Below are 16032 nucleotides of genomic sequence, written 5' to 3' on the forward strand. Positions count from 1 at the left end.
GTAATCTTAAACCTCCAAATTGAAAATCCCACATCAATTTTCTCATTGCTACTCTCGGAAATTTTCCCTTCCATAAGAATTCTCTAATCACTTTATATAAGTCCTTAAAAAAAACTTTTTTTTTTAAAATAAGGAATTGATTGAAACAAATATTGTATTATAGGAAAAATATTCATTTTTATGGTATTAATCCTCCCTAGTAAACCCAAAGGTAGATCCCTCCACCTAATCAAATCTAATTTAATCCTTTTTATTAAAGGAAAATAATTAATTGAATATAATTCTTGAAATTCTGTATTAATATTAATTCCTAAATATTTAATTTGTGTAGTCCACTTCAAATTTGTAATATTTTTATACACTGAATAATCACCTTTACAAATTGGCAAAATTTCACTTTTAGCCCAATTTACTTTATAACCAGATAATTGGCCATAAATTTCTAAACATTCTTGAATTGCAGGTAAAGAAATACCCGGATTCACCAAATATAATAAAACATCATCAGCAAATAAATTAATCTTGTATTCCTCATTCAGAACTCTCATACCTTTAACATTTTCATTTTGACGTATTAATTGTGCTAAAGGTTCAATAACTAATCTTTTCTTTCCTAATGACTTCCTCTGTCTCTTTCTGTAAGTTTTTAAAAGTATATAACCTAGTAGCCTGAATACACCTGAGGTTATGTGATCTCAGAAGCTAAGCAGACACAGGATTGGTCAGTACTTGGAGGGGAGACTACTTAGGAACACCAAGTGCTGTTGGTTTCTATGAGCAGCACTGGACAAGGTGGCGACTTTCTATCTGTCTTATAGTTGATAAAATGATAAAAGTGAAAGAATTTCATGTATGTTACATTCTAAATGTAGTATTACGTGACAATAATTTTACCTTTACATGGAAACTTCCAGCAAGAGGCTCCTGATTTAAATTATAATTTATAATTTAGACCTGATCCGAAACATAGATCTGCACAACAAATTGATCATATAGATTCAGAACTGGCCTGTCCATAGAAGACAGAGATTCATGGTGGAAGGATGTGACTGACACTGGCTAAAGTCCATGACCAGTGGTGTTCCATGGGGTTTAGTACGGGGACCGTTTTGTGATGTAGATTCAGGAAATAACTTGGATGAAGAAGCAGGTCGGAAGGTTAGTGAGTGTACAGATAGCGCAAAGATTGAGGGATTGTGGACAGTGCAGAATGTCAGCAGGGAAAAAAAATTAGTTCCAGATGGGGCAGAGAAATGGCAGGTGGAGTTTAATCTGAGAAAGTGTGAAGTGCTGCACTTTGGAAACTCAAATAGAAGGGGAAAATACACAGTTAATGACAGGAGCCTCTAAAGCATCAGAGTTAGTACTGAGAGATCTGATGGTCCAAATCCATAGCTCCCTGAGTGAAGTGACCACATAGGATGGTAAAGAGAACATAAGACTTGCTTCCTTTCATTTGGCAGGACATTGAGTAAGGAAATCACATTGTATCTATACAAATCTTTGCTGAGGCTAAATCTGGAGTCCTGTGTACTTTTGGTTGCGTTGTACAAGAAGGCTCTCGAAAGGGTGCAGAAAAGATTTTTTTAAAATATTTTATTTATAATTTTCCAGAGTTGGACTCAAAGAGCTTTCAACAATATCATTGTCAGTGAGTACAATCAACATCGACTACAACGTATCCAAATCCATTCTATACAGATTCTTCTGTTGAGTTCAAATTTATCCCCTTCCTTACCTTCCCACCTCCCACTTCCGTGACACCTAACATTTAACAGTTAACTAATCAAAAAACACACACACAGAGGACAATAAAAGCACTCACAACAAAGGAATAAATCGTTCATCAGGGAGTTATAGGTATGTCATGACATGGTGGCCAGCTGATTTCTTTTCCTGACTACCCAGCTGACACAGGCCCCCTGTGCCCCCCCCCTCCAAAACTGAGGAGAAAACAGGGAAGGCAAAGCAGCGAGGCGCAGCAGTCCTCCCTACAACTGTGCTCCTATAAAGTTTAGGTATGGATGCCAAATCTCCCCCTTAAGTTATACTGATTTTCTCCAGGGGAACAAAGCCTTGCGCAATATTTAAATGGTCAACTTCCAGGTAACCACTATGCACTTCCTGGCAACCACCAATGCGATCATTGCAAATTGAATTTGAAATTTGAACAGCTTAGCTTAATTTTAAGTCTTATGCCCATTATATTACCCAACAGAAACAACTCCAGGTCTTGTGGCAATTCCTTACCTATAATTTTTCCTAGGACTTCACCTAGATCTGTCCAAAAGGGCCCCACCGTGGTACATGTTTTTTTTTTAAACTTTATTTAAAATTTTATGACATGAATAAAATAAAAATTACATTTAAAGAAATAATAAAAAATAAGATAATAAAAATTAGAATACTACATCATTAAACTACACAAATTAACCCCCCCAATAATTATAACACAACATTAATCATCTAATTTAAAATTAGTCCAACCCTCCCCCCAAAATAAAGAGTGAAGAATTAATTAACAATATTGTAAATAAAATAGAAAAAACCCCACTTACAAAAAAAGGATAAAACTTAACAACAAAAAATTACTAACAACAAACAAAAATATCAATACTAAAATAATACCCTTAAACATATATTTAAATGAAACATAATACATGTATTTAACAAATGAAATCCACTTCAAAACTAAGTTCAAATATTAAAATCATATATCAACCACATATCTGTTATTCAAAAAAATCATAATTAATAATACATAAATACAGAATTTCCATTAATAGCAAGTTTCCTTTATAATTCATTGAGAGAACAAAAACATCCCTTAGAAAAACAATCAGATAAACTTTTTATTCCCTTCCCCTCCCCTTATATATAAAAAAAGAAAAAAAAAGAAAAAAGTTCAAACTCTTATAAAATTCTCCATATTCTTCAATTATAACATCTTCGAATTCTCTATCGAAATTAACTTAATTTTATTAAACTCTTCTCCCTCAATGTATTTGTACTTAATTTTCTTCTTTTTCTTCTTATCACCTTTCCCCTCATCTTCCTCTTCATCTAATTCAACATCCTCAATTTTTGACTTATTATCTTCTGTGACATCATCCTCTTAAAAAAGAAAGAAAAAAAGAGAAAAAAAACCCCAAAAAAAGAAAAAAAAGGAGAGAAAAAAAACCTCCTAATTCCCTCTCAATTACAATCAGAAAACAAAAAGAGTTAAAAAAAATTATTTATTATTAAAAAAATAATAATAAAAAAACCTTCACTTCTTAACCCAAAAAAAAAGAAAAAAAAAACAAGTCGGAGGTCACAACTACCTCCTCCTGTTTAAACCGCCCAAAGCAGTAACTCCCCCAAAATATTGGGTATGAGATAACTCACAGGTAGCTGATGACTTCTGGAAACTAGTGCCCAACCAGTTCCCTCTCCCAACTCCCATTTCATTAAACTATCATCATTATTTAAACTATTTAAACTCTTCTCAAAAAAAAGATAAAAGATTTATTTTTTTAAATCAACATTACCACTTCGGTCACCATTGCTTCCATTTCTTTTAAAAAACTGGATCCCACCTTACATCTCTACTCTCTTTGGAGACCTTGAAGGACTACATCGTTCCTGAAACTGCATGATTGGTAGAGACTGAGCAAAGTCCATAACCTCTTTAGGATTGTCAAAGAACTTTGGCTAATTTCCATCCTAAAAAATCTTCAGTACTGCAGAATACCTGAACGTTACCTTATGTCTTTTTTTCCACAACCATTCTTTCACAGAATTAAATTCGCATCGTTGAAACATAATTTCTTGACTCAAATCTTGATAGAAGAAAACAGGATTATTCTGAACCATCAAAGGAAATCTATTTTGCTGGGCATTTCTAATAGCCGTACGTAAAATTGTCTCTCTGTCACAATAGTTTAAACAACGGATCAAAACAGATCTTGGATTCTGTCCTGAAAAAAGATTTTCTTCTTAAAACTCTATAAGGACGTTCCAGTATTAAACCTTCAGGGAATTTATCCTATCCTAACACTCGTGGAATCCATTCAGTAAAAAATTTTCTTGGATCTGGTCCTTCTCTGCCTTCTGGCAAACCAACAATTTTCATGTTGTTCCGTCTAGATTGATTCTCCAAATAATCAACCTTTTTTGCTAAATTTTTATTTTGGATCTGCAATGTTTCAATTATTCTATTTTCATCTTGCAGTTGATCCTGTGCATCGACTAAACCTTGATCACACATTTCAAACCTTTCAATGGTTTCAAGCTTAAAAGCTCCATTAATGACTTCCGCCATCGCATTAATCTTGGAAATAAACAGGTTCACAAAATTAGCTAAGTGACTCGATACAGAATATATCTTATCTTCAAGATCCTTAACAGACATTTCAACAGAAGTAGATTCAGGCATAATGGGGTCTTGCTGTTCCTTAGAGACCACGGGATCATCGGTCCCTTCCCTTAATTTAGTATCTTTTCTAGCAGTTTGACTTCGTATAAAAATCCCTCTCAAAGTCCCCCCCAGCAATGCCAGGAGACTGAAGATCAGGGTTATCTTTAAGCCAAATCTCTTTAATCATCTTCACTGAATCGATGTCTGGAAAAACCGTTGTAATTGAAGATGCATTTTGCAGCGCCACCACTATAGCAGTCGAATGACAGCTCTTTAACTCTCCAGCTGGTGGCGCCCCAGCTGATTCAACTGTCAAAGCCTCAGCAACAACGCCTGCAGTGGCCACTGTGCGAAACACTGGCACCCGTCCAGCCCCTTGTTCTGAAAGCTGTTGAGTGCGACCTTCAGAGAGCCTCACCGGCTTAAAACGAAGCTTCAATGCCGAACTCTGCACGTCCTCCTCTAGATCCATTCTACGTTGAGTCCTGGCTTCTTGTAAACAAGTAGGCTCAGACAATTTCGGAAAATGTAGTTTTTTAACAGTCTGTTGATATTTTCTTGTACCTCATTTTTTGCATATAAACCATTAGGCACTAATCCAACACCTCTTATTATTTATAAACTTTTAAAAGAACTTTAACGGGCACTTAAAGACAAAACAATAAATCAGAGTCAGGAGAGGTCTGGAAGGCACGTCTCTTCCCTACGCCATCTTGCCACGCCCCCCCCCCACCGTGGTACATGTTCAGGTCACGTGCACAAAGGTCCCTGTCTCAATGCCGCATCTAAAACATTGGTCTGATAATTCTGGTTTAGATCTATTAATCTTTTGAGGCATAAGGTATGGCTGGTGCAAAAAATTGTATTGCACCAGCCTATACCATGCATTGATGATTGCAGTCATTCTGGTCCGACACAGGTCAGACTAGCATTACTCATCAATTGTTATCCCTTGGTCCGAATCCCATTTCTACCTTGATTAATGAAGGCTTAGTTTAGGTTCTTTCGCTTGGAGGAGGAAATACATTGCCGAAATGTATTTCCGAGTGTTCCCCCTTCGAATCGTGGACTCCATATCACTGCACTTTGGTAGGGCCATGGTTGGACCTAATTTATCCTGGAGAAAAGATCTCATCTGAAGATAGTAGTAGAATGTCCTAATTGATAAATCATATTAATTGGTTCAATGCATCATCCAACCTGCTGCAATAATCCCAGACACTTCACTCATCCAGCAGAGACCCAAACAGCAAAAGGTGCACAATTCAATCTTCATGTCCATCGGTTCAATGAGCAGATACATGCACATCCACTTCACAGAGGTAGCAGTACTGGTTGTGAATCATGTCATATACACTGGTAAAATGAACAGATACATATACATCCACATCACAGATGTTGCAGTACTGAGACTGCTGGTCTTGGGCGAATGTTGGAATATTACCCTTTGTGGCCCACACATAGTTATTTTCTAAGTCAATAGACGTGGCAGCCACATAGACAATAAGATGGTAAAGAAATAACAGCCCAATTATCTGAACCCACTGTTACACTGGTATCTCATTTGCAGAGACGTCTCCGCGACATCTCCAGACAAGGTGACAACCAATTCACCCAGAAGTCGCGGGGCATCACCGCGATGTTGTCCTGGGTAAACTTGTACATCTCACTTTGTTCGTTTTAGATTGGTCAATGTTTGAGCTACTGAAAGAAAACAGAGACACATGCCAAGAGCACTTCAGTTTATACAAATCTTTATTACAAATTCTAAAGCTGATATCAAACTACAATATGCAAGCCCTTCCCAATTATACTTATCAACGCCTGGACTGGTCCCAACTGCTGAAGCGGGGCAATGACCACACACTTGTAGTAGGTTGTCAGGGTGCCGGTAGCAGCTTCTCCACCTCCCCCGACCGGGACGTTGGCTGGACTCTAGAAGTTCTTCTTGCTGAGAGATGTTGCCACCTCTCAGAGAGTCTCAAACTTCAGCAGCGGGACCGTGGCTTATATTACCCAAAAATTGCTTACCCAAGCACCTATTCCCAGCACAGTAAGAAAGATAAGCGAGCAAGCTAGCATGCCTAGGCTTCTATCGAATAACATAATTTTCAGCTTATCTCTTTGAATACAGTGGTTTATTTTGCATTAAGGCTAGGCCTCTGACAGTCTGTGACCAAAACAAGCAAGAAGATTAAATGTTCTTGGGACACAGATTTCCTTTCTTCAGATAACTGCATCTCTGGCCCCTCGGTGGAATTTAGCTTATGTCTGCTGATTCTTAAAAACAAGCAGGTTCTCGACCTTGCAGAAGCAAAGGCTGCAAAAGTAAAAAACATGGTTTAAATCTTCCACTACAGACGTCTCCGGCAGTCGTGGCGACGTCGTGGAGATTAATTTTGTCCACGACTGGGGAGATGTCTCCGCGACATCTCTTCAGTCTCCAGCAGGTCTCGGAGACGTCGCAGACAAAATTAATCTCCGCGACATCGCTGCAACTGATAGAAACATTGGGGAGACGTCTCCGCGATCTGCTGGAGACTGGAAAAAGTCTCCAAAAAAATCGAGCATGTTTGAATTTCCCGTGACTCCACGGAGACCTGGCTAGTCTCCACAACCAGCGGAGACTCGAGTCGCCACCTAGTCTCCAGGCCAATGAGATAGGCCCTTTAAGGACCAAATCTAAATTCTGGGAAGAGAGGAAATAAAAAAAATAATCAACTTGGCTCCATTTTGACCTATGGTTCTTCACAGAAACCCTGACCCCCAAAACAACAATATTACTGATGGATGGGAAACTGAGAAAATGTGACCTGATACCCATGGGGCTCCCATGTAGTAGCTAGAACCTGGACTTGGCTGGCCTGCAAGACCCTGAGCAGATGTACGTAGAAGGGACGGACTTGACAAACTCACTGGTCTTGTCCTGTTGGATATTTTTCTATCTACACGAGAACCAAATCAGATGGGGAAATTTGGAACCTGTCGAGGTGAATTACCACATTAAACAAACTCCTTCTACACATCACTGACACAATCACTTTCTGTGGCACCACTAGCAAAACCTGATTTTTATTCCAGCATTTTCATGGAGCACCCAACATACAGGGCCCAACTTTTTCACCCCAACTGGAAAGAGACAGACGCTGATGGACAAACTCAACCTGCTTCTCTTCCCCCACCCCAACAAGTATCCAACTCATTTGATGAGATAATTTTGACTTGCGGAGGGAACCATTACATTTCAAGGGGAAATATCGGAGCCCAGCCAATACACACACACACACACTCCATGAAGCCTACCACATTCTGTGAAGGATACAACATAACCCATATACTTTAAATCATAATGCAGCATTGGGATATAAATTCCCAAGGTGACAACTGCTAGATAGATGAAGGTCACCGAGGAAATGAGCTACAAGCAACTGAGAGGAAAGCTCCATCTGTTAATTCTTAAAGGTGCTGGAGGTGTTTCAAGACCATTCGGGCTGCTGTCCTTTTCAGGCCCAATTTTCCTTGATCTCCAGGCCAAAGAATTCATCTGAGGGTAGAAAGAAGGAAAATTAAACAACCTAGTTTTGGCCGTCATCTACTCCTGATTCTGCTCCTTTATCTGCAACTTTTGTTTGAGAATTTAGTTTCTGAAGCATCTTATTTATTCTCAATAAGTGGGGTCCCTGGCAAGATGAATATTTTTAACGCACCTTAATGAACATTGGCATGTTTTGTAGCAAATTATGCAATCAAATCGACTACTTCTTGAAGTCGATTTTAAAACACAAACCGAAATAAAATATAGATTGTATTGGAGACATGTGTGGAAGCCAGAGCAAAAGAGCAGAACAATCTGCTGGAGGAGCTCAGTGGGAGGAAAAATGGTCAACGTTTCGGGCCGGACCCCTTCATGAAGACTTTATCATCAAGAGATTGGATCAGTTTCCTTTCCTGAAAGGCATAATTAAACCAGTTTTATTTTAAAATAATAGCTTCAGAATCTAATGTTACTTGTTTCATATTTCCAGATATGTTGGTGCTGAATTCAAATTCATAAACTCTTCTGGTAGAATGTAAACTCTTACTCTGGATATTGTGACCTTGGATCAGTTTTCAGTGTGAAGAATTACATGGATTGGAAGCTCCAATAACAGCCTTGAGAGAGGGGATGCCACACCTATTGTTCACACAAGGTCTAGGTCAGGCACTATTGCAATATCTTTGCTCATCCCACTTAAGCCACTTTCAGGTGCATCCTCTGCATTGAGGGCGGCTGCAGGAGCAGGTTGCAGTCTGAAGACTCACCTTTCAGGTGGCAGCCCTAAAAGGCTGCTACAGCCCACCTAAAAGGGCCTGTTTTTTCCAAATGCTCCTTGTAGCGCCTCTGCGTCTGAAGTAGGCGGGGCAGCTCATGCCACCCATCATAAATATGCGGCATAGCAATGGAGTCTTCCCTACCCATAATCCGCCATGCAGGTGGAACAGCTCTGTGTTTCCCACAGAGTTCCAGCTGCATGGGGGTTTATGGGTAGGGAAGACCCATATGCCGCATATTGAGCAGCAGAGAGTGGCCCCAGTGCAGGAGTGGCCAGCCAGGCTGTGACAGCCCGCACCTACAACCCCCCGACGTCCCCCGCCAGCTGCCCCTGCTCTGACGTTCCCCTGCCTGCCGCCCCTGCCTCATTGCCTGAAGCCCCCCCTCCCCGCTGCCCCTGCCCAGACGTCTCCCATTGGCCACCCCTGCCCCGACGGCCCCCGGTGCGCTGCTTGACAAGGCCCCCACCCCGCTCCCTGAATCCCCCCTGCCCCGTTGCCTGATAGACCCTGCCTTACTGGGAAGGAGATGTCGGCGGTACGTTGGGGTAAGGGTGGCCGGCGAGTGACATCGGGGCAGGGTTGGCCAGTGGGGGTTGTCGGGGCAGGGGCAGTGGGGAGGGGGGCTGTCAGGTCGTGTGGCGTGGGGGCCGTCAGGCAGCAGGGATTTGGGTTGCCAGCTGATCGTGTCATCAGCCCGCCCCTCAGCAGCCGCTTTCAGGCGGCCGCATTCAGGTGCATCGGGGGACTTTGGCGATCCGAAAATTATCCCTCCCAGAGTTGGGCTGGGGAGCGCCTCGGAGGCACGTCAGGCTCTTTCAGGTGGGTATCCCGACAGCCGCATAGGGGTATAATATGCGGCTTTACATCGGGGTATTCTGGCCACCTGATAAAGCCTGTAGTTTACAACTTTCTGGATTAATGCATTGGTCATTTTAGTGGAATGTGGGAGAGTCCATTTATTTGCATCCACAAGGAATCCAGCCTTTAAGGATGAAAGGTCACCAACCAGAAACATCATCTGTTTTCCTCTTCTCAGATGTTGCCTGATCCACTGACAATTTTCAGTACCATGTTTTTATTTCAGCTTGGAAGCATTTTGTAACCATATAACCGTTTACAGCACGGAAACAGGCCATGTCGGCCCTTCAAATCGTACCAGTTCACTTGAACAACTCCACTAGCTCCTACGCAAACTCCTGAGGAAGTAGAGGCTTTCTTCATGATGTAGAAACACAAAACTTAAAATCAGTTCACAATGTTTAGTAACGAGTGCTGTAAATGTCTTTCATGGTCAGAAGAGAGCCCCCAATGAACTTTTCTGGTGATTTCATTTCACTATCCTCTGAAGGGTCTTGAAATCCAAGGAGGTACAGCTTCCAAAGCAGGAGGTGATGCAGTTGCACAGTCTGTTCTCAATACATCCTCTGTACAATGTAGTGAAGATGGAGGGTGGGAGATAAACTTTCCTCAGTCTTCGCAGGAAGTAGAGGTAATGCTGGGCTTTTTTGGCTATGGAGCTTGAATTAAGGGGCCAGGTGAGGTTCTCCGTCAAGTGCATTCAAAGGAACTTGATACTCTTGACAACCTCAATGGTGGAGCTGTCAATGGTCAGCAGAGCATGTTTCCCCCCTGACCCCACACCCCGGGTTCTCTTGGTCAACAACCAACTCTTTCGTTTTATTAATGTTCAGATACAGGTTGTTCACAAACTCAAAAATTGACCCTTCTGATTCATTTACAAGATGTGTATGTTAATATGTGGAGTTCAAAGGTCTTAAAGGTCTTATTTATAGGGTTTGGGTCACAGTATTTTTTTTACCTGTTTCCTGAATCATGACAGATTCACGACTCGGCTGTAATGCGATATGAAATCTTGGACCCCAACTACCCTGTTCTACCGAGATTTTACTGTACTATGAAGGAAATCCAAGAATGAAATGGTTATTCAGTCTCTTGCTGAGGAAGGATGAACTTAACATGGGAAAGAATGTCTCATTTTTTAAAAAAAGGACAGGTCAACACACAGGCAATGTTGTACTTTGAAGAGTCAGCATTATTGTAACACAGGAAACGTGAAGCCAAATGGTCAGCTCCCAAAGGCAGCAATGTGATTATGACCAGAAAATCTACTTTTATAATGAAGTATCAGTAATGGACCAGAACTCCAGAGTTTATCTCATGCCCGTGCCCTTATGCCTACTCTACATTGCAAAGAAGGCCTCCACTAAAAGATCAGGTATTAATCCAAGACATTATCAATACCTCTCCACCATCAGACTCCTCAGTAACAAACTCAATCAGGGACTCATTTAAGGACTCCCCCTTTTGCACTTCATTGATTTTTTTTAAATTCTCTCTGTATTGCACAGTTTGTTTCCATTTCTTTATTTGTTTACATGTGAATGTTGAGTCAGGATTTTTTGCACTACCAATAAGTGGCAAATTCTGCCTCGCCCGCAGGAAAGGGAATCTCAGGTTTGTATTTGACGCTATGTATATTCTCCGACAATAAATCTGAAATTTAGATATAGCAAAGCAGTGATGGAGAACTTCTCTTGAGGAATACGTTAACTTGAATCAAATTTTGTGAAAGTACAGTGAATACTGCCATTAATAGAACATATTTCAGATTAAAAGAAGTTTAAAGCATGAATTAGAACTGCTAACAACAAGTCTAAAATATTTGGTATCATTCCCTGTTAAATGCAACAGATGGAAATGTTCCAAATTGTGAGAAAGAAACCAGTGGTTTGCCTTTGTATAAGAGCTCAATCCTTGGCACCTTTCAAGCCCCCTTCAAAGGCTCCTTTATTGTTATGTACATTGAAAATGTAATAAACAGCATATACTTTAATTCTATCCTGCCATGACAAACAAAGATTAGCCATATGAACATTGCCCGACACACCTAAAAATAGGAGAAAGACAAACAAATGCGTCCCTTCAGTGACACTAAATGTCTGTGGATTCTCCTCCATCGTTCCTCCAGCCTCTGCAGCCACAGACTCCAGTCCAAACCATCATCAACCCCAACTCCAGATCCACATCTCTGATACAATCAGGAGCCCTTCAGCACCTGAGGCCCCTCTTGAATCCCGGTTCCGATATCTGGTTCCCACGGGGCAGTCTCCCACAGCCTGTGTGGGTCCTTCGACGGCAAATCACCAACAATCCACAGCCCTGAGATCAATTCAATTCCCACCATTTCTCTCCCTGAAGAGAGGAAAGAGGAAGGGAGAGAGAAAAACTGACATAGAAAAGGAAAGAAAGTAGAAAGAGAGAGTGAAAGAGAAAAAGGGAGAGACAGAGAAAGAAAGAGTAGAGAGAGAGAAAGAGAGGAAAAGTTATAGAGAGGGGAGAGAGTGAGAGGATGAGAGAGAAATAAGGGAGAAGGAGAGAAAGAAAGACAAAAGAGATTGAAGAGGGAGAGAATGGGAGAGAGCATAGGAGCAGAGAAAAATAGAGAAAGAAAAAGAGAAGGGAGAGATAACAAGGGAGAGAAAGAAAAAATGAGAAAGAATGTGAAACAGAGAAAGGGAGAGCAAGAAAAGAGAAGAATTAAAGAGGGAGAAAGAGTGTGAGGGAAAGAGAGAGAAAGAGAGAAGAAAAATATTTTAGTTACTTGTTTTGTGGTTTAAAATAAAGTATTAAAATAGAAAAAGAGAAAGTAAAGGCAAGAGAGAGAAACAGAAAATACTAGAGGAGAAAGAATGAGTGAATGAGAAAGAGAGAGAAAGAGAATGCAAGAGGAAAGAGAGAGTAAAGAAAGTGAAAGAAGAGAGTGCAAGAGTAAAGAGAGAGAAAGAATAAAAGAAAGAAAATGAGAAAGAGAGAAGGGCTACAAACTTAATTGGGCTAAAAGTGAAATGATGCCGTTATTTAATGGGGATGATGCCAAATGTAGGAAAGTAATGGAATTTAGATGGCCAGATGTAGGAATAAAATATTTAGGTATTTGTGTGCAATCAGATTTAACAAAATTAATTAAATTATATTGTTTATCTCTACTAAAGGAAAGAAGAGAAGATTTGGAAAGATGGAATATGGTCCCCATTACTTTGATCGGGGGAGAAAACTGTGTTAAGATTAACATTTTCCTCAAAGACAGTATTTGTCCAATCGATTTCAATTGTAGTTTCTCAAAATTCTTTCAGGAATTAAATACATGTGTTAGAAAATTTTTATGAAAAGGGGACATAGCAAGAGTTTCTTTGGAGAAATCAACATAGAAATATGGTTTTGGAGCTTACAACTCCCTAATTTTATGAATTATTATAAAGCAGCCCAGTTGAGATTTATTAATACAATGTATGATTTATATAAAGTTCCAGAAAGGGTGTACATGGAGGACATGGTAAAATAGAGGAAACAAATCCATGTGTGTATTTATAAATGGAATACAAAATTAGTGACAGAGAACAGAGAAACACCCAGACTGAAACATTTAATTGGGCTTTGGAATAAGGATGATAAAGAGATTGGAGGGCAAGGATTAATGTCCAGAAGAACATCTTGATTTCAAAATAGACTCATTCTATTCTCCATGGGGAATCAATTTTTAACGACTTGGCAAAATCATGGTATTAGGAAAATTAAAGATTATTTGGAGGCTGGGAAATTTATTACTTTTAGTAGAATGAAGGAAAATTTAAAGTGCTGGAAAATACTTGATTTTGTTATTATCAAATTTTGAGGTTCTTTGGTGAAAATTTTGGTCGAAATTATTACAAAAGAAGGGTCAGAAGGAAGGGGTTTATAATTTAAGAAATAGATGGGAGATGGAAAGATTGAAAGAGAGGGAAGAGAGAAGGGGAGTGAGAGATAAATGTGAAAGAAAGAAAATGGATGATATAGAAAGAAATAAAGAGAAAGTGAGAGAAAAAGAGAGAGTAAGAGGAAGAGAGTGAAAGAAAGAATGAGAAAAAGGGAGAGGAGTGAGAGAGATAGAAAGAAAGTGAGAGAGAGAGGAAGAGAAAGAGAAAATGAGAGATATAAAGAGAAAGATATAGTAAGAGAGTGGGAGAAAGAGAAAAAGAGAGGAGTGAGAGAGATAAAGAGAGGAAGAGAAAGAGAAACTGAGAGATATACAGAGAAAGATAGCAAGTGAGAAAAAAGAGAGAGTGGGAGAAAGAAAAGGAGGGAGAGAGAAGGAAAGAGAGAAAGTGAGAGAGGAAAAGAGAAAAAGAAAGAGATCAAGAGAGAAAAAGAAATGAAAGAGTAAGAGATAGAGAGCAGAAAAAGAGAGGAAAGAGAAATGTTGACAGATAAAGAGAGAGAAAAAGAGAAAAAGAGTGAGCAAAAAATGAGAAAGAGAACAAGAGAGAGGAAGAGAGCTGGAAAGAAAGTGAGAGAGAGAAAGGAAGGGAATGAGAAAGAGAAATTGAGAGGACAGGGAGAAAGGGAGAGAGAATGAGAAAGAGAGAGAGTATGGAATAGAAGAATGGAAAACTAGAACAGGGAAACAGGCCCTTCAGCCTTTCTACTCTGTACCCAACTATCATTCTGCCTGGTCCCACTGACTTACACACAGTCCATAGCCTTCCATAACCCTCCCGTCCATGGACCTCTCTAAATTCTTCTTAAATATTAAAATTGAACCTGCATTCACCAGTTCAGAAGGTAACTAGATCCACACTCCAGCCACTTTCTGTGTTAAGAAATTCCCCCTCATGTTCCCCCTAAACTTCTCCCCCTTCCCCTTTCACCCTTGTCTTCTGCTTGTATCTCACCCACCTTAATGAAAATAAGTTATTGGCCCTACCTGGATCTGGTTGCTTGTTTCATGAAACATTCTTGAAAAGATTAAAATCTTGTGTTTTTTAACTCTTCATTAATGTTGGTTTGTAATGTTACCATAGTGACTATGATGTAATATGATGTAATATCCACCCAGACTAATGACTTGCTCATTATTTGACAACATGTAGAGGAAGTGTCTTTTTAAAAGCTTCTTTATATGTTTTATATCTCTATCATTATACAATAAATACTTTGTTATTCATTGTTATGAAAGTCTTAATGCAAAGCTATGCAAAATGCATATCCATTTTCTTCTTTGGCTTGGCTTCGCGGACGAAGATTTATGGAGGGGGTAAAAAGTCCACGTCAGCTGCAGACTCGTTTGTGGCTGACAAGTCCGATGCGGGACAGGCAGACACGATTGCAGCGGTTGCAGGGGAAAATTGGTTGGTTGGGGATGGGTGTTGGGTTTTTCCTCCTTTGCCTTTTGTCAGTGAGGTAGGCTCTGCGGTCTTCTTCAAAGGAGGTTGCTGCCCGCCAAACTGTGAGGCGCCAAGATGCACGGTTTGCATCTTTTTATCATTTTATCAATGAGTTAAAGCCACATAAAGCAGCAGCCACAGAGTTGGATTTGTTGGATTAAAGAGATCGAAATTTGGAATATCGTAGCTCGTGCTTTTGGAAGATGATACTTTGAAATTAGGATCTATTAGAATAAGGAAAGTGTCGTCTATAATTAACACTTTCTGTGGAAAGTTACCCCTCAGGTCCCCTTTAATAAATTTAAATAAATGTACAGTTAGATCACGGCTGAAGGCTGTCTACAGTATTGATCTCCTTATTGAAAGAACATGTTCCTGTATTAGCAGTTCAGAGAAGGTTTTCTGCAGTAATACCCGGAACCAGCTGTAGGCTTGGACCTACTGGGGTTTGAGAGAGGGGGGAAATTGACTAACTTGCATACTATGACACAGGAGCCTGTTCTGCCCATCAAGTCCATGCCAGCCCCTTGAAGAGCAATGTCACCAGTCATATTCCTCCTTTTGTTTCATAGAATTCTACGCCACCAAAGCAGCTCTTTCAGCCCAATGTATCCACCCTGGCCCATCTGGCCCCATTCTCCACTTCGACCTGAATCCTCCTCTCCTCCCTCTACCCACTTCCATCTGCCTATTGCAATGAACTGGGATTCACTGGTGGTGTGTTATACTGATGGGTGGCTCTGCCCATATATAACCCTGGTTTCCTGCCTAACCCAGAACCCTTCTGAAGACCACTGTAAGACCCTACCCTCAGTTATAAGCTAATAAAAGCGTATCTTTTACTTCCAGTCTTGAGAACTCTTATTCATGCTAAACCTATCACACCCTCCCTTCACCTGGTCCTACCTATGATCTGCCAGCTCATCTCACCCCTCCTTCTCCCCCTCACCTCTTTATACTGGCCAGCTCCCCTATACATTCTCAGTTCTGATGGAGGGGCTCAACCCAAAATGTCACCCATCCCTCTATCCCACTGATGCTGCTTGATCCACTAAGCTCCTCCAGAACTTTGTCTTCTGCTCAAAAACGACAGGGCAT

The 16032-nt window shown here is 40.3% G+C and overlaps 1 protein-coding gene and 1 long non-coding RNA gene across 2 annotated transcripts in view; one reads left to right on the forward strand and one right to left on the reverse strand.

Annotated features, from left to right (window-relative positions):
• The window catches only part of LOC138763121 (zinc finger protein 850-like), a 131083-nt gene that overhangs the window by 18438 nt on the left and 96613 nt on the right, over positions 1-16032 (forward strand). The window lies entirely within an intron of this gene.
• On the reverse strand, positions 7829-14565 carry LOC138763124 (uncharacterized). The gene is made up of 3 exons (XR_011357327.1): positions 14475-14565; positions 10533-10626; positions 7829-7943 (listed from the first exon to the last, which is right to left on the reverse strand). It is a non-coding gene; the product is annotated as an uncharacterized lncRNA (long non-coding RNA).

This window comes from Narcine bancroftii, chromosome 5, assembly GCF_036971445.1.
Source record: "Narcine bancroftii isolate sNarBan1 chromosome 5, sNarBan1.hap1, whole genome shotgun sequence".
In the NCBI taxonomy this organism is placed as follows: domain Eukaryota; kingdom Metazoa; phylum Chordata; class Chondrichthyes; order Torpediniformes; family Narcinidae; genus Narcine; species Narcine bancroftii.